Genomic DNA, 16,868 nt, shown 5'->3' with positions numbered 1-16,868 from the left:
TCGGGTGTCAGCCTATTTGTGTATTTATGGGGGTGGGGGGGGTAAAAAGTGCAGTAGAAGAGGGGTTTAGTAGATTAAGTGGCAAGGGCTGCATAAGAAAGGTGGGGGAGGATTGGGATTGGGGGGGGGGGGGGCACCAACAAGGAGCACCCAAGAGCAACAGGGGCAAGGAAAAACTCCCTTACCAAGGAAGAAACCTTGGGCAGATCCACGGCTCAAGGGGCTAACCCAACTGCCAGGGGTCTTGGTGTGTGTGTTGGGGGGATGACAGGGGAGATGGGATAGTGTGCTGTGTATGTGGGGAGAGGGCAGTGTGCAATATGTGTGTTGGAGAAGCTTTCTCATGAGACAATGTGCTGTGTATGGGGGGGGGGGCAGTGTGCTGTAAGTATGTTGGGGATGTGTGTTGGAGAAGCTTCCTGATGAAATAATGTGCTGTGTAGGTAGGGGAGGGGGGGGGGGAAGTGTACTGCAAGTATGGTGAAGGGACTTACTATTGCAAGCAGAGTACTGTATGTATGATGTATGTGAGTGATGACAGTGAAGATGTGTGTGTGGGCGGGAGGGGAGTGGAGCAGTGACTGTGTGTGTGTGTGTGTAGTGTGTGTGAGGGGGGGGGGGCAGCCCAAGAGCAACAGGGGCAAGGAAAAACTCCCTTACCAAGGAAGAAACCTTGGGCAGATCCACGGCTCAAGGGGCTAACCCAACTGCCAGGGGTCTTGGTGTGTGTGTTGGGGGGATGACAGGGGAGATGGGATAGTGTGCTGTGTATGTGGGGAGAGGGCAGTGTGCAATATGTGTGTTGGAGAAGCTTCCTCATGAGACAATGTGCTGTGTATGGGGGGGGGGGGGGGGGGCAGTGTGCAGCAAGTATGGGGATGGGTGGGGGGTGGGCAGAAAGGCTAGGCAATCAAGGACATGGGTAGATAGATGGAGGAGAAATCAAAAATAAGTAATAAAAAGTTCTATGGAGATGTGCAAAAGTTAAAGTCAGATATGTGTGTGTGTGTGTGTGTGTGTGTGTGTGTGTGTTTGACGTGTGATGAAATAAGAAAATAAATAAAAGGTCTGTAGCATAGGGAGAGGGATGTAAAAGTGCTAAAAGTCATGTAGTGTGTGGTGTGTGTGTGTGTGTGGGGGCGGGGGGGGGGGGGGTCATGAGTGCTGAGGAGTGAATGAGTGCAAATTCAGTATAGTGTGAATTCAGAGTTGGGAAATGTTTGAGAGTGCTGAGGAGTGAATGTGTGCAAAGTCAGTATAGTGTGAGTTCAGAGTTCGGATGGCCTGGGGATAAAAACTTCTCCTGAGTCTCTCAGTTCTGGCTTTGTGACTACATAGGCGTCTTCTTGATTTCAGTAGTAGGAATAATCCATTGTTAGGATGAGAAGAGTCCTTCAGAATCTTTTGGGCTCTTAGGAGTACTCTTCTGGAATAGATATCTTGTAGAGCAGGGAGTTGAGTTCTTATAGTACGTTCTGTACGTTCTGTATATTGAGATTCAGGAAGATGAGTGCAAGATGAGTGTCATAGCCTACCAACCTCAAGTTTCTTGAGAACTTTAACCATCAATTTCTTGAGAACTTTAATCATTGAACCCAAGGAACTCATTATGTGGTTCCCCTGCAACATTGCTCAAAAAGTAAAATATAACCTGACAATGACATTCTCCATATTATAGTGTACTATGAATTTAAAGCCGTTATTTTAAGGTAACAGAACTGCATTTGCTTTAAGCCCAAATTCTGTGGCTCTCAATAGGTTCAGTGGTTTGTGCCACTTGACAAGTTCAGTTGTGACTTCTTAGTATAGTAGTATAGTATAGTATATATACTCTTTTGATCCCCTGAGGGAAATTTGGTCTCTGCATTTATCCCAATCCGTGAATTAGTGAAACACACACAGCACACAGTGAACACACAGTGAAGCACACACTAATCCCGGCGCAGTGAGCTGCCTGCTTCAACAGCGGCGCTCGGGGAGCAGTGAGGGGTTAGGTGCCTTGCTCAAGGGCACTTCAGCCGTGGCCCACTGGTCGGGACTCGAACCACCAACCCTCCGGTTACAAGTCCTAAGAGTGCTAACCAGTGGGCCACGGCTGCCCCCAGAGTTCTTGAGTACATTACTGATACAGTAGATGTTACAGGCAGGTCAGCATGTTGATCTGTTGATGTTTGCAGATTTTTGACATGTCTTATAGGCAGAGAAAATCTGTTCCTTTCAAACACTGCCCACTTAATCAGCAGAGTCAGTGTGCTGATGAAGGAATAGATTAAATAGACAGATATGGAAGGTATGCGAAGTGATTTCATGCCCCTTTAAAGAGTATTTTTAGTATTTTCAAAATATAAAAATACAGTATTTTATTTTGATACATGGCGTGGCTACTGTATTTTGTAGTTTATTTTGATACACTTAAAATTAGGGTATTTGATATTTTATTTTAAAATACATGTTGATGTATATTTGCTCATCCCTGGCTGAAACTAGATGCCTAAAAAATGTACTTCAAAAAGTGGTAAATTGTTGCTTTAAATTTGGGCCTACAAACATACAAACAGCTGATGCAACAAGAAAAACTACTTTGACAGTTCAAAAACAATATGAAGAGTTTGGTTCCAAAACGCTATACCAAACCAAACTCTTATGCCGAGCCAAACTCTTCATATTCTCTTGATAGTTTTGTGGACTATCCTAATTTAAAAGAAATAGAAAGGCCTAACCCTGACTAATGGATCCATTAAGTGTCTGCTAAATGTAATGTAATGTAATTAAGAGTGCACTAGAACACATTCCTGACATGCATATTGGTGCTACTGTTTTTTTTTTAATATATATATAAATAAATATTTAAACTCGGTTCAGGCCATTTGCTCAGGAAAACATCCTGATGTAATAATGTGGCCCCCAGAGTGCTATCTCTAATGTTCAGGTAAGAACCATTGTTGCGTTTATCTGTTAGAAAGCACTCCTCTGATGGCTGAAATCCTAATGCACTCGATTATATCTACTTCAGATTCTTCAGCCAAAGAAATGGATATGCATTTATCAAGGAATATATTGTTGCAGCACTTCTGTCCTGTCCTGTATGTATTTCATCACATTAGGCTCTGCAAGTTGTTGAGTTGTGTTGTGATGCCTGTGTATATGCTCTGCTGTCTGGATCTCAATCAGTGTGTTCTTGGGCCAGTAAATGGCATTCCTATGCAGTTTCTATAAGTTTCCCCCAATGCATTACATTACACAATGCTTACATTTTTACATTCTTGCTTTCAGGTAGCATCATTTCCCTTTAGAATTCCAATCTCTAGACTGCAAAAAATATCTCAAACCCTCAAAGATGATTACCGGAGTATTTGACCTTGTTCTCTGATGCACAGAAAGTATGCAACTTTGGTCTGTCAAAAACATGCTCAGGTGCTATTTTGCAATTTACTACCCTGTAATTAGACTGGGGAATAAAATGTCCCATTTTACAAAGACTTTGAGTCTGCATAGCTCTGAAATTCACCAACAAAACACTGCCTGGAGACAAATCTAATTTGTTTAGCATTTTCTATTACAATTTGGTAAAAGTAAGAAATGGACACTGTTCTAATAATGACCAAATTGTAACCAAAAATATACAACTGAGGTGGTTTGCACTCCACTGCAAGATGTCTTCTGTACAGCAATGTACTGTAAACAAGCATTTATTTTAACCAGTCACTGTAATTTAATATTGTGAGATTCTCCTGCCTGAATCAATCCAAAATCAGACGGTCAAAGTCCAGTAGATCCCTCGAAACTGAGGGTGTTGTTTACTAGCCATCTTCTTCTTCAAGACTTGAACTCCAGCCGGGATGGATGGAAACCTAAACATACGGAGAGAGGCACCAATTCATTTCCAAAAACCTGGCTTGTCGTGCGTTGATGTGCTTGGCAGTTCTGAGGTATTCTAGATTCTTGTGGCTGGCAAGAGACGATCAGAAAAAAAGACATAGCTACACTAGTTTGTTGTCTTTGGGTGACCTCTGTACATCCTTTATTCCAGACTCTGAGCCATCTACCTCAACAACAAAATAGAGAGGGATCAGGAATGGTGAGGGGCCAAAGTCTGTTTGAGAACAGAAAAGGCTTTCTCTGCTTTTTCATTCTAGTGGAAAGGGACCTTGGTAGAGGTGAATATGGTGAGGGGACCAGTCACGGAACTGTAATCCCTGATCAACCTATAAAATGGAAGTGGGCAGTGCCCTCAGTGTCAAGCATGGGCGGATTATGAACTTTCGGGCCCCTGGGCCCAGATGTATTAAGGGCCCCCCACTTATTGTCGTATATGTGGGAGGAGGGGGGTTTGGGGGTCCTCCCCCAGAACATTTTTAATTTGTTTGATGTGATTTCCTGTAATCTGGTGCATTTTGGGGATGGTCAATACTAAATTCAATCAGATTCATAGCCTACATCCTGATTTGTTGATATTGAGGCAATGATTCCATGCAAAGGCTTGGGCTTCAGGGCCCTCTGACCCCTTGGGCCCCTGGGCCTGGGCCCGGTAGGCCCGTGCAGTAATCCATCCCTGGTGTCAAGGGATCCATCTGGACCTTGAAAGAAGAAATAATGAATCCCCAAAAAAGACACAGTTCTTAAGAAATTTGCATTTCTCTGCCTTGACAAGTTTGTCAGCGGTTACCTGATATGGAACCATGATGTTGAAGAGAATTAAAATATCAAGGTACACAAAAAAATCAGAAAGTCTCTCAGGACATCATTGACTAGGGCTTGGACCACCGCTGGGGCATTGGTCAAAACTGAACAGGACGAGGATGAGGTATTCATAGTGGCCTGTTGGGGCGTTTAAGGCCAGTCCAGAGTCTATGCAGGGGTGCAGGGATTAGAGTTAATGTTGTATCCCTGAATTTCACACGAGTTGTGCTTTTCTGTTGATTTTCTGTATTTTCTTTATTTTCCCATGTGTAGGGATAAGGGCGTTTGGTGTAGGTGTGACATGGGGCTTGTACCCCGCGAAAAGTGAACTTTAACTTGGGGTGCCACCCCTCCCCTGTCTCTTTTCTGGTACTGTGCAACAGAGAAGCATCAGTGCATGTGTGAGCGAGCAATTTATTTTAAAACTAAACACAAAGCAGAGTACATCAAGACAGAGCCATACATACATATCCTCCAGAATTATTGGCATCTCTGCAAAAGTTGACTAAAAACTGGTATAAAAAATAATCTGTTGGTGATTTATTGTAATCTCACAATGAAAAAAAAATTAGAAAATATCCAACCTTGACAGGAAGCAAATTTATTTTGAGAAATTGTAATACCTCCTTAAGCCTCCTTTTGCCAATAAAACAGCTTGTAATATTGTCCTATGAAACCCCATAAAGATGGAGAATACAAAACAAGGGATTTAAGATCGTTCGTCTTTACAAAATCTCCCCAGATCGTCCAGATTCCTGAGTCCACACTTGTGCATGCATTCTCCTCTTTGACTCACCCCACTGTTTTACTAGTTTAGATCAGGGGACTGAGATGGCAATGTCCAAAGCTTGATTTTGTGTTCAGTAAACCATATTTTTGATCTGGACATTTGTTTTGGTTCATTGACCTGATGAATGATCCAATCATGTCCAACTTTTAGTGTCTTGGCAGAGATTGACAGATTTCCTTTATGTCCAGGTTTTTCTTGGTGTTCATGACCATAGGACTTTGGGAATAAAAACAGCCCCAAAATAGCACAGCCCCTCCACCATAATTTTCATTAGTCATGGGGTTCTTTTCATTTATTCTTCTATATACGCCAAACACACCTAAAGTGTTTCTAGCCAAAGAGCACATTTTTATTTCATCTGACAATAGACCACACTTCCAGACAAAGTCACTGTACCATTCAGTAACTCCTGCTGTTTAAATTGGTAATTAAATGACTGGACAGGCTTTTACCTGGCATGCCCTCAAAAAAATCTATTAGCAGTGAGGTCACTTTTGAAGATTGTTGGGGGGGAATGGTGACCCCAAGATGATACCTTTGTCAGTAACTCTCCAACAGTGGTTCTTATGGAATGTGTTGCCTATCTTACCATCCTCCATATTGTACGTGGGGGCAAGATAATCTTGAGTCTTTGACCAAGCATATTTGTCACATTTCCAGATTATTAGAACAATTTAATCATTGTTTTAACTGTAGATAGATAGATAGATAGATAGATAGATAGATAGATACTTTATTGCCATTCTCACAACATGGGAGCATGAGGAGAGCGAAATAAGAACTCAGGTCTCGGTGCCAACCAACTACTATAGTCATTATTAAATAAAAATAATAAAAAAAATAAAACGTTTCCTCATGAGCCCTATCCTTCTAAAAGCAGTCCTATCCTTCTAAAAACATAAGAACACATCACAGTGTTTCAGAATAGCAGCAAGTAAGGACAGTAAGTGCAGTGCAATTGTTCAGATGACTCAAGGGCATGCAGTGTGGAGGAGTTTATCAGTCTGACCATCCAGGTAGAAACTGTTCTTGGTGGTCCTTGCCTGGATGCTACGCAGCCTTCTGGTGGGTGGAGTCTCTCATGATGCAGGTCGCTCTGCTCCTGCATCGGCTTGTGTAGATGTCTGAAAGGGCTGGTATGTGCATCCGATGATCTGTTGTGCAGCCCTCTGCAGCAAATATAGGCCTTTTCAAGAAAGTACCTAGTTTTCATAGACATTCTATGACTTACAAATTACAACACACTTTCTTTTTTATTTAAATTTAGTGTATTCTCTTGTCTTTCCAATGTTGAAAAATGACTAGAGGATTTAGCCTCTGTGTGACTTTATTTTCATACCATAGTGAAAAAGAAAGTCATGAACTACTTCTGAAAGTTCACAGACACTCTGATTAACTTAAATAAGTTGAAATTAGATAGGAAAATGCTTCTGTTAGGTTTTGTATACAAGAATTTTCAGGGGTGCCAATAATTCTGAGCAACGTGTTTTCGTTAAAATTATTTATTTCTTCATGACATTTTCCTTTTTCTCAGAATAAAATTGCTTCCCTTCAAGGGTGGATTTTTCCAGTGTTGTATAAAGTACTAGAAAGCAATACTTGAGTAAAAGTACAAGTATCGTACTAGAAAAAGACTTTGGTAGAAGTGAAAGTTGCCTTTTAGAATATTACTTAAGTAAAAGTCTTAAAGTATCTGATATATACTGTACTTAAGTATCAAAAGTAATTTTCTGATATTTAATGTACTTAAGTATTTGAAGTAAAAGTAAAAAGTAAAAAGCAATCGGTTTTATTTTGAACTTTTATTGTAAACTATATTTGGGCTTTCTTATAGTAAAGCATAAAGCATATTCAGGTTTCCCATATCTTCTTAATCTCACTCATCAAATCAAATCACATTCTTTTCTAGGACTTTTTAGGCACAATTCTCTGAAATGAAAAATAAATAACTTATTTCTTTCACAAAAAAAATGACCTGCTTGTAGGAAGAACATTTTGGTCATGTGGCATGAGCATTTCTAGGGCTTAGGCCTACTCCCCAGGTCACCGTCACTCACACACACATACACAGGCCACCTCCAGCAGCTACCAATATGCCAGTCATTAGTTGAAACTGAAAAGGTGTCTGTTCATCTTCAAAAGAAGCTGGTTTTCAAAGTTGCCAGAATTCAGTGCCCGGGAGTTTCAGGCCCAAGACCGACCATAGTGGTGGAAATTGGATAAATTAAGCAACATTTCAGCTCTTATTATCCTGTAGTTTTTATTAGTACCATGGTTCAACAAATGTGTAAAGGTTATATAATAATTCACTTCAACTGAGAAGTTAACAAAAAATATTCCACTATTCCACAAGTTACCAAGACAGAAAAAAAGAAAGAAAGCCTTTGAAATGTAGCCTATCCCACGCTTCCACAAAGAGGCATATTGAACTAATGTTTAGGCTACATGTTTTTTGCATGGGTAGGCTATATTGTTGTTTGGTGATTTAGCCTACTCCTTTACTACACCCTCTTCTGAGCAAACAAGTCATATAGGTTTATCATGTAGGGTAATTGCTCTTTCTTACATTAAATAACTTTAATTTATCCTCTCTACTTGTCCCTGTAGTCATGGCCTCCTCGTCACTAATTTCGGGGTCATCATTTTCAGTGGTCGACTGGTTGATCTGCTGCTCAGTCTCTCCTGGCCTCTTTCTACCCTCCATCCTTCCTGACGCTTGTGTCTACTGTAGGGCCGGCTTGGCTATCCGTATCCAGTGCCGCTGCTGGCCATTTGGGTGCCCTAAGCATAACTGCTTTGTGGTACCCCCCCCCCACACACACACACACACACACCTTTTATAATATGAATTTATTAAGAAAAATAGTATAAATTGTGCACGGTCACTTCAAGGGCATTGAGTCTACATGGACCTTTCTGCCAGCTCCATTCAAATATAGACTGGTTGATAAAGAAACTCTAGCATTGTTTGTGCCACATTTATAGTACAATTTTAACAATGGTATCCAGAATACTAAGTGGATATAAACAGCCTTCATTGCTTTGAAAAAGGAAGCCTGTCATGACATGATGCTATCTATACATTTTCTGTTTGAAATTGAATTATGAGCCTAGTACTGTAGCCATACCCTGTCTGACTGGAATACATTTCAATAGACATATCATGTGTTTCATGTGAATGCTTAGTGTAAAGGAATGAATGATGAAATGATTGATTGAAATCACAGCAAGTGCAGCCTGTTGCCCTCTCCCAGTCATGGCCGTAGCCAGGATTTTTCAAATGCCGCTAGAAATGTTGAATACCTTGTGACACGGTGTCTCTCCTCAACTGTTTGATTTCTCATTCTCCTGTCTCATGTGTTGTGTTTTAAAACAACAAGTCTAAATAACCAATAATATAATTTAACAAGTTATGTTTGGGCCATGCTTAGATAATATCCATCACAACATTAAATATCCATCCTATATAAAAATTAATATAACTTAAGGTTCAGTGCAGGTTAGATAGGTGCTTCTCACTGAATTTCAGCATAACATTTCCAGTGCAGGTATGTATCTCATTGGTGGCCCTATTGTATCTTTATTGTATGTAACCATTAGCTTTCTCATTCGTTTTGACATGTCAGAGTATAGGCCTATCGGCAACTACGTGTCACGTGTCAAGGATAATTGTCTGGAAGGTTATTTTTACTTAATAAATTAAACGAAACTTAAAGAAAGAAACACTATGGTAGATATGGTCAGAACTGCAACTAGGCTACGTGACACCTGACGGTGCGTTGAGGCAATGATAATCGTCTCGTCAGCTATTTTGAATTAATAAATGAATCGAAACTTGATACGTCATGACACTGCAACTATAATACGTGACACCTGACGGTGTGTTGAGGCAAGGATAATTGTCTCGTTGGCTATTTTTACTCAATAAAGGAAACGAAACAAGAAAGAAATACCGGTGTCCTCTATGGTAGATACGGCTATACTGCAACTAGGCTACGTGACATAGATAACACGGAACTTTAAGAAAGAAATATTGAGGACATTATCTCGGTGTCCTCTATGGTAGGCTACGGCCATGCTTGCAGTTTACAAATGGTGGTCAGTAGTGGGAACCGGATAACTCCGAAATCTCCTCTAGCCTTATCTTTGTTGCCTTCATGAATTCCTTTAAAAAGTGTCTTATATCAAAAAGGAAATATCAATTATTAACAATGACAAGGCAGCTGGAACCTGCCACTACCTCTCTCTCCTCTCCTCTACTGCGCGCTTAAGATGCGTTCCCAGTTAAATGGAGTAGCATGACGTTCAAATTAGATCTACTGCATTGTGGAGATGGAGAGGACCCATATCATCATTGCATATGTTACATGCTGCTGCATTTTGACATTGTAAACGTTTGGAAGAATGAAAAGCAGTTTGAAGTAAAGCTACGGTATTATATTTATTGGGTGAATGTTGGTGCCCCCGACGCCCCTTGTTGCCCTACGCACAGTGCGTGATGCGCGTGGTGGTAGCGGCGGCACTGTCCGTATCTGAGAAAACTTTTTGGAAAAGACGGGCTATATGGACCCAACCAACTCTTTTTGGGAGGGGAGAACTCCCTCACGTAGGCTACAACCCATGCAGAGGCATTGCATTGGTGTCATGCACAGAACGCGGAACGTAGAAAAGATAGACTAGCGTGACAAATGTCAATATTTGTTTCCTCGACCGGCCCAAAAGTGAAGCGGCCCACCGGGAATTCTCCCGATTACCCACCCCGGGCCTGATTCAGTCTTACTCTTCTTGGACTGAAGACAACTCCTGCGATGCTATGGATAAATAGCCTTTCACAGGCCGCTAGGGCAGGTAGCCGATGTACAGAAACATTTCTTGCAAATACGGCCACGGGTGTATGACGTTATATTTACCACTACCCTGTTCACCGAGTTCACCACTATCGTCGGGGTGGTCGTCCAGTAGGTGCTCGTGCTTCCATGGCGGTTTCAGTTGTGCGTCCTCCTCCTTAAGCAACAAACAAGAGCTGAAATAGAGCGCGCAGCGTGCGTAATGCAATCTAGGAGCAGTGATTCGCCAAACCTCCCTTATTGCAGTCGCACACATTTTTTCTAATTTTATGTTTTAGTAACGAGTAACGAAGATGCTTAGTGGAAATATAACGGAGTAAAAGTATACATTTTATCTAGGAAATGTAGTGGAGTAAAAGTGGAAGTTGACATAAATTTAAATAGCGAAGTAACCCATACAAAAATGTGATAGCCTATATGGCAATATATGAACATATATGTCAAATAACAGGGACTTATAATTTTACTTATATGGACATATATGTGATTCAAATATTTATGTCAAACATATATTCAAAGCTATATGTCCATACATGCATACAAAATATTTTAATTTCCCATATAAGATATATATATCTTCATATACTAGATCCAATTATTTGTTTTCCAAATATATGGAGAAGTTTATGTGTGAATGTGACAGACTTATATGTAGGCTAGTCTCCATATATGGTGGCATACATCCATACACTAGATTCCACTACTTATTTTCTAAATAGCCTAGGCTATATGGAGAACTTTATGTGTGAATATGTGGCAGACATATTTGTAGTCTCCATGGTGGCATACATATCCATACACTATTACTTATTTTCCAAATGGAGAACAGTGTGAATATATTTGTTTATGTCTTGGCGTCACAGATATGGTGTCGACTATGCTGCCTTATGTGTCAATGTTTTGTGTGGAGTGCTTTGGGTTGCACTATGTGCATGAAAAATGTGTGAAGCCAAAGCTACTTTAACCCTTTGCAGACCGCACTTCTAATTTCGGTACCCCAGTACCGATGACGTTCAGTCTAATAACTCAGCCATACCCCAACCAATTTTATCAATGAAAACTTCCTCAAAAACATCACATCATAGGCTTTCTGGCGATATGATTGGTTAAGGGATTTGTGGCGCGAATTTATTTTACTACGTGAAGGAAAAATCAAGAGTTGATGTCTCCCTCCACTAGAGGAAAAACGGCAGGAAGCACTATGCATCGTTGATCTTGACGTCGTCAAAAGGAGAAACTACTGGATCATCTGAGGTAAAAACAAGTCTTTTTATGTTATTACTACTTGTTATCCATGTTATTACTTCAAAATCGTTTTTAAAAGTTATTTTTGCTGGTAATTACACCTTGTATGCATGGCCGTAACATAATGCGTGTGTGTGTTCACTTCAGCTGATATGACAGCTGATATTTTAGCACACCGTAATCTTTAGTAAACTCATTATTTTCAGTCATTTCTGGGGGGTTACTATATGTCAACCAAGATTACAGACCTACTAGGACTGACATTTTAACGATTTGTTCTATTTTGAACGATGTTCCTTGCTTGTCAGCTGATACAGAAAACTAGCTAAGTTAGGTAACGTTAGCATCAGAAGAGGCTGCAACATGTCCCTGACGCGTAGTCGCGATAAAGTTCACTCCCGTGCTTCATGACTGCCAACTTTATGTCAAGTACACCTAATCGGTATTTTATTGTCAAATAAACCTTTCATTCCTTCGTAATATGTATAGCACAATTTACAGTTGTTTGTAGCCAAGTTGCTTAGCTTACTTAGATAGAAACATCTGACATGAATGACAACGTTAATGTTACGTTACCGACGTGAAGACTGTGTTGATCACCGATGGTGTAACGTAAGGTTTTTATTCATTGACTGCTGTTTTCATGAATACATGACTGAAGATTTGTTATAAATGTGTCTTAGTATTGTTTAGCTTTTAGGCTGTAAGGTTGGCTGCTACGAGGTATGAGGTTTTTGGGTGGCTAACTATGATGGGAGCTCATACGCCCAAGCCTACTCGTCGACACATTATTTTCTAAGGGGGTGTTTTGTCTTTACGCAACTGCAGTAGCCTATGCACGGTGTGTATGTGTATGCATACGCTGTTTAGATGTTTTCTGTCATATCTCCTGACTCATGTTCATGAATCAATGTTTGCTTGTAAGCGGTTATGCTATGTATGGTTTAGCCAAGGCAATAACACCTAGTGAGCTCTGAGACTAATGTTACCTCTCCAAGCAATATTGGAGTCCTCCAGTGACAATAATACTTTTAGTGAAAAGAGTCATGGTTGGTGGTGATTAGTTTTATTTTACATTACTTCCACATAATCTTAAACAACCTATTTACTAACAGACCTGTGATTTTTTGTTATTTTAGATGGAGGGAGAGAAGTATGCGCAACTGAGGTGAAAGCAGCCGACTGCTGATGGCAAACATGACCCCAAGGACCACGGTGGCATGGACATGGGACATGGATGGGTAGTTTCTGGATGAAGAGGAAGACAATGATGTGGTAGAGGAGGAGAGTAATCTCCCATCATCCTCAGCTGGGTAAGCATGTTTGTGTGTGTGTGTGTGTGTGTGTGTGTTCGCCCAACTGGGCGTATGCACATTTCTGGTTGTGATAAGAGTGTTGCTTATAACAATAATGACAGGGATTATAGTGATAATAGTTTGGTTAGATTTGTAATTCAATTTCTAATTTTCTTATCTGACAATTTCTTTATTTTGTGCTTGGTCAAGTCCCATGTTAGGTAGAAAGCATACACTTTGCCTATCCTTCTAACACAGACAGGGACACTAACTCCAGTAGCATTTACAGTACACCTCATCGTCTGCTAGGCTTAGATGGACACACACACACACACACACACACACACACACACACAGATCTGGTGTGAATGCGGCGTTAGTGTATCACCTTATGTGTAGGGCAAATGATATCGATAATTATATATTGTATCAAATTATATGCTGTATGGTTGTTAAATGTATTGAATTTCTTCTAATGTTTAATTAATTAACACTTATTAGTGTGAATGTTAATATGAATTGATGCTTTGTTCATCATGTTAAAGTATTTTGTTGATCTTTGTTATACTGTTGTCTTGTCATTCTTGTAGTTCTAATAGTTACTGCTTGTTTGTAAACATATGTTTTGTTATTTACCTGAAGTTGTTGTTCCTGATTATTTAATGAAATTGTTAAAGACTTATCTAAATAAAATGATTTATTTCTTCTTTCGTAAACCTAACACGTGTGCCAGTGTCTGTTATTCTTGTTTTCATAGTAGAATGAAGCACATGGAGAAGCAGTTACCATCTGGATAGTCTTTATTTCAGCCTTTATCTTTCTTCCCCACAATTGATTTAGCCTCTTCAGAGTACAGTAAGACATCCTATATTTAGCTATGCATCTTGTTTTGATGGTAAAACATCTTATATTTGTTACATGACCATTATATCTGTGTATTTTTGGTCAGATGTCAAACCAGGAAAGGAAAACATCCTACTCTTTAAAAATTCTACATGTTACTGCGACTTGCAGTTATGAGTAAATTAATCATAACTTCTGAACCAAAGTTGATAAATTGATTCTGTTTTTTTCACTGAGGAGATCACAACACTATCTATCTTTCACACACTATATCTACAATAGACATTAGGTGAAAAGCAAGATTCATCTTTACAAATTGATATTTTCGTGTTTTTTGATGTTGAATTTTGAAGGTATTGTTTAAAAACAATGTGTGTTACACTCAAACTTATTAACTATGATATGTACCATTTTAAAGGGCTAGTTCTCCTGATTACAATGGTGGGTATATCTTATCTCTGCCATGTAGCATGGCCACACAATAAGCCTTTTTGTCTCACAAGGGCATCAAGTATGAAAAATCGGAATGTTTTGTGCCGTCTGCAAAGGTCTAATACATTTATCATAACTTTTGAACAAAAGGTGATACATTGATTCTGTTTTCATCACTGAGTAGAGGACAAAATTGTGAATCTCCTATACACTCTAAGTTTTTCTCTATCTACAACAGAAATTGGGGGAAAATGAGATTAATCTTGACAAACTGATAGTTTTGTGTTTTTTGAGGTTGAATTTTGAAGATATATTTTTAAAAATATGTGTGTTCTCCTCAAAATTATTAATTATATTTTATACCATTTGAAAGGGCTATTTCTCCTGATTATAATGGTGGGTAAATCATATCTCTGTCATGTAGCATAATCACACAATAAGCCTTTTTGTGCCATAAGGCCATCGAGTATGAAAAAATGGAATGTTCGGCGCGGTCTGCAAAGGGTTAAATATAACGGATGGTTATCGCATCTTGATATGCGCATGCGCACACAGCAATACCCATCCCCCACCCTGGACTGACATTTGAACTCCAACCACGGTGACTTTCAACCGTCACTTTTTGTCATGCATCCGACTGTGTAAGAAAGCTGTACAAACTCTGCTGTCATCATATCCAAGGTAAGAAAGCCTTTAGTAAACGGGAATTAGTTAGAAAATATTGTTTTTATAATGTAATGTTAACCAAATCCGTTTGTTAACAGTCTAACCATCATGTTAGAATTAGCTAACGTTAATGTTATTAATTAGCTATCGATAACGTTAGCGAGCTAATATTGCTAACGTTAGCGATGTTAGTTGTTAATGTTAACTTTTCCATTAACTAACTTTACCATTATGTGGAATATCTAGAATGGTAGTTAACATCATATCCAACAACAAGCCTGTCTGAAATGTCGTTATGAATATAAGTTTTAGTTTGAATGAAATATCAGGTGTGAGTAAGCTAACCTAGCTATCGTAACACCCCCAATTATCACCACTTTTGTTCAGAAATTCTAAAACAATGATGTTTTTCAACACTTCAAAATAACATTTACTAAATGAACCTTACATTTTTCAGTAGCCATAGGTTTGTAGATTTGAACAAAATCTGGTTTGGTTCTTAACGGGAGCATTTACTGCCTGAAATATCCGATTTTGTTTACCACGCTTGGAGTTATAGTGCTTGCCTGATGGGTCGCCTATTTACACCGTTTCAACGGCACATGGACGGTTAGACCGAGAATTCTCGTCGTGAAATTAAAATTCCACTGGAGGTCCAAGCGGTTGTGTACACGCAGCCTTACAACACTGTTTACAGCTCTTCGAGTCACGGTAAAAATTCAGGGTGTCCGCGCGGTAGTAAAAGGTAGTAAAAGGTAGTAAATAGAATCTACCAAAATTAAGGCCCTTGAAAGGTAGTAAAAGGTAATAAATGCAATTTGACTTGGTAGTAAATTTTTCATCACCACCTCAATATATGATTTTACATTTTTTGCTTAATATTTGTGTCTACATGTTTTAACTGCATCTTGCCTAATTAAAAAATATATACGTGCTAACAGGACCTGAGTGAGTCGGAGTCGATAGCAATGATGTAGAAGTAAACTGTGTAGAGTTCCGTGGTTGACAGCCTATCAGCGACGCCAACAAACAACATTTTCGCCTTTTTGCTTCAGTTGATATTACAGGGATACAAACAACGCGCTTTTCGGTGACTCCTTCACGTTGCTTTGGGCGACTTATATGAATCGTGCAGATCCGAAGAGTTTTTTAGGGGCCAGGGATGCAGGGATGCTTTTCGGCGACTCTCGCGTTTTTCACGTCATCTATCTAGGCCCTACCGCAGGCTACCAGAGCAGCGTTTATCATATGGGCCTGCTGGTCCGGTGTCCGGTGCTTCTGTCACTCATCTAATAATATTTGTTCATGTAGCAAAGGAGCGGTAGATGTAGGCCTAGGCTAGCCTATCACTCTGATAGCAGCTAAAAAAATATAGGCTACACTCACTCCGTTAGGAGGCAACTCTCTCAGTTTACACTAGGCTACTTCAGCTGGAAGTTTTAACAACTGTGGACTTGACTAGTGTAAGCTTTCGTTCAGCTGACGGTAGCGCTGCCATCTGACTGTGATCATCCAGAACCGTGCAATAAAATTCCACCTATCCCATCAGTAACAAAGTTCGAACTAGTCACTGACATAGTAACCGACAACATTTTTTTAACGTAACCTAGACCTAGTATCTAATGTTACGTAATTGCAAGAAAACGAGTGAAAACAATTCCTTAGTTTTAACCACGCAAGTGCGCGTGTCATTTATTAAAACGGTAGAAAACTGAATCAAAGACGGTGCATCAACAAAAACAGCATGCAGTTTAAAAGTCCCGTTATTTAAAGTCCCAGACATTTAAAGGGACAGCGATCACTCAAGACAGACCTACACCACAACTGAGTGATGAACGTGAAATTCTTTGAATAGCCTACAAAACACTGCATTAAGATGACAACTGCGTGACGAACCACGCTAAAGTTGATGGCGAATTAAGTTTATGGCATTCACATTTAAATCATTCAATAGCCTATGAAAACTTGATCAGTTAAATTGTTCTCATAAAAGGAACAGCAGGCCTACAAAATATTCCAAATAGGCTAGTTTTATTGCAGTGCCAGAAAACTGCCACATATGAGTTTAAA

The sequence above is a fragment of the Alosa pseudoharengus genome, unplaced genomic scaffold, assembly GCF_046254945.1.
Source record: "Alosa pseudoharengus isolate Yale_2024_CS ecotype anadromous, Long Island Sound unplaced genomic scaffold, YU_APseudo_1.1 YU_APseudo_1.1_scf_3, whole genome shotgun sequence".
Classification (NCBI taxonomy): domain Eukaryota; kingdom Metazoa; phylum Chordata; class Actinopteri; order Clupeiformes; family Clupeidae; genus Alosa; species Alosa pseudoharengus.
This window is presented reverse-complemented; position numbering follows the sequence as displayed.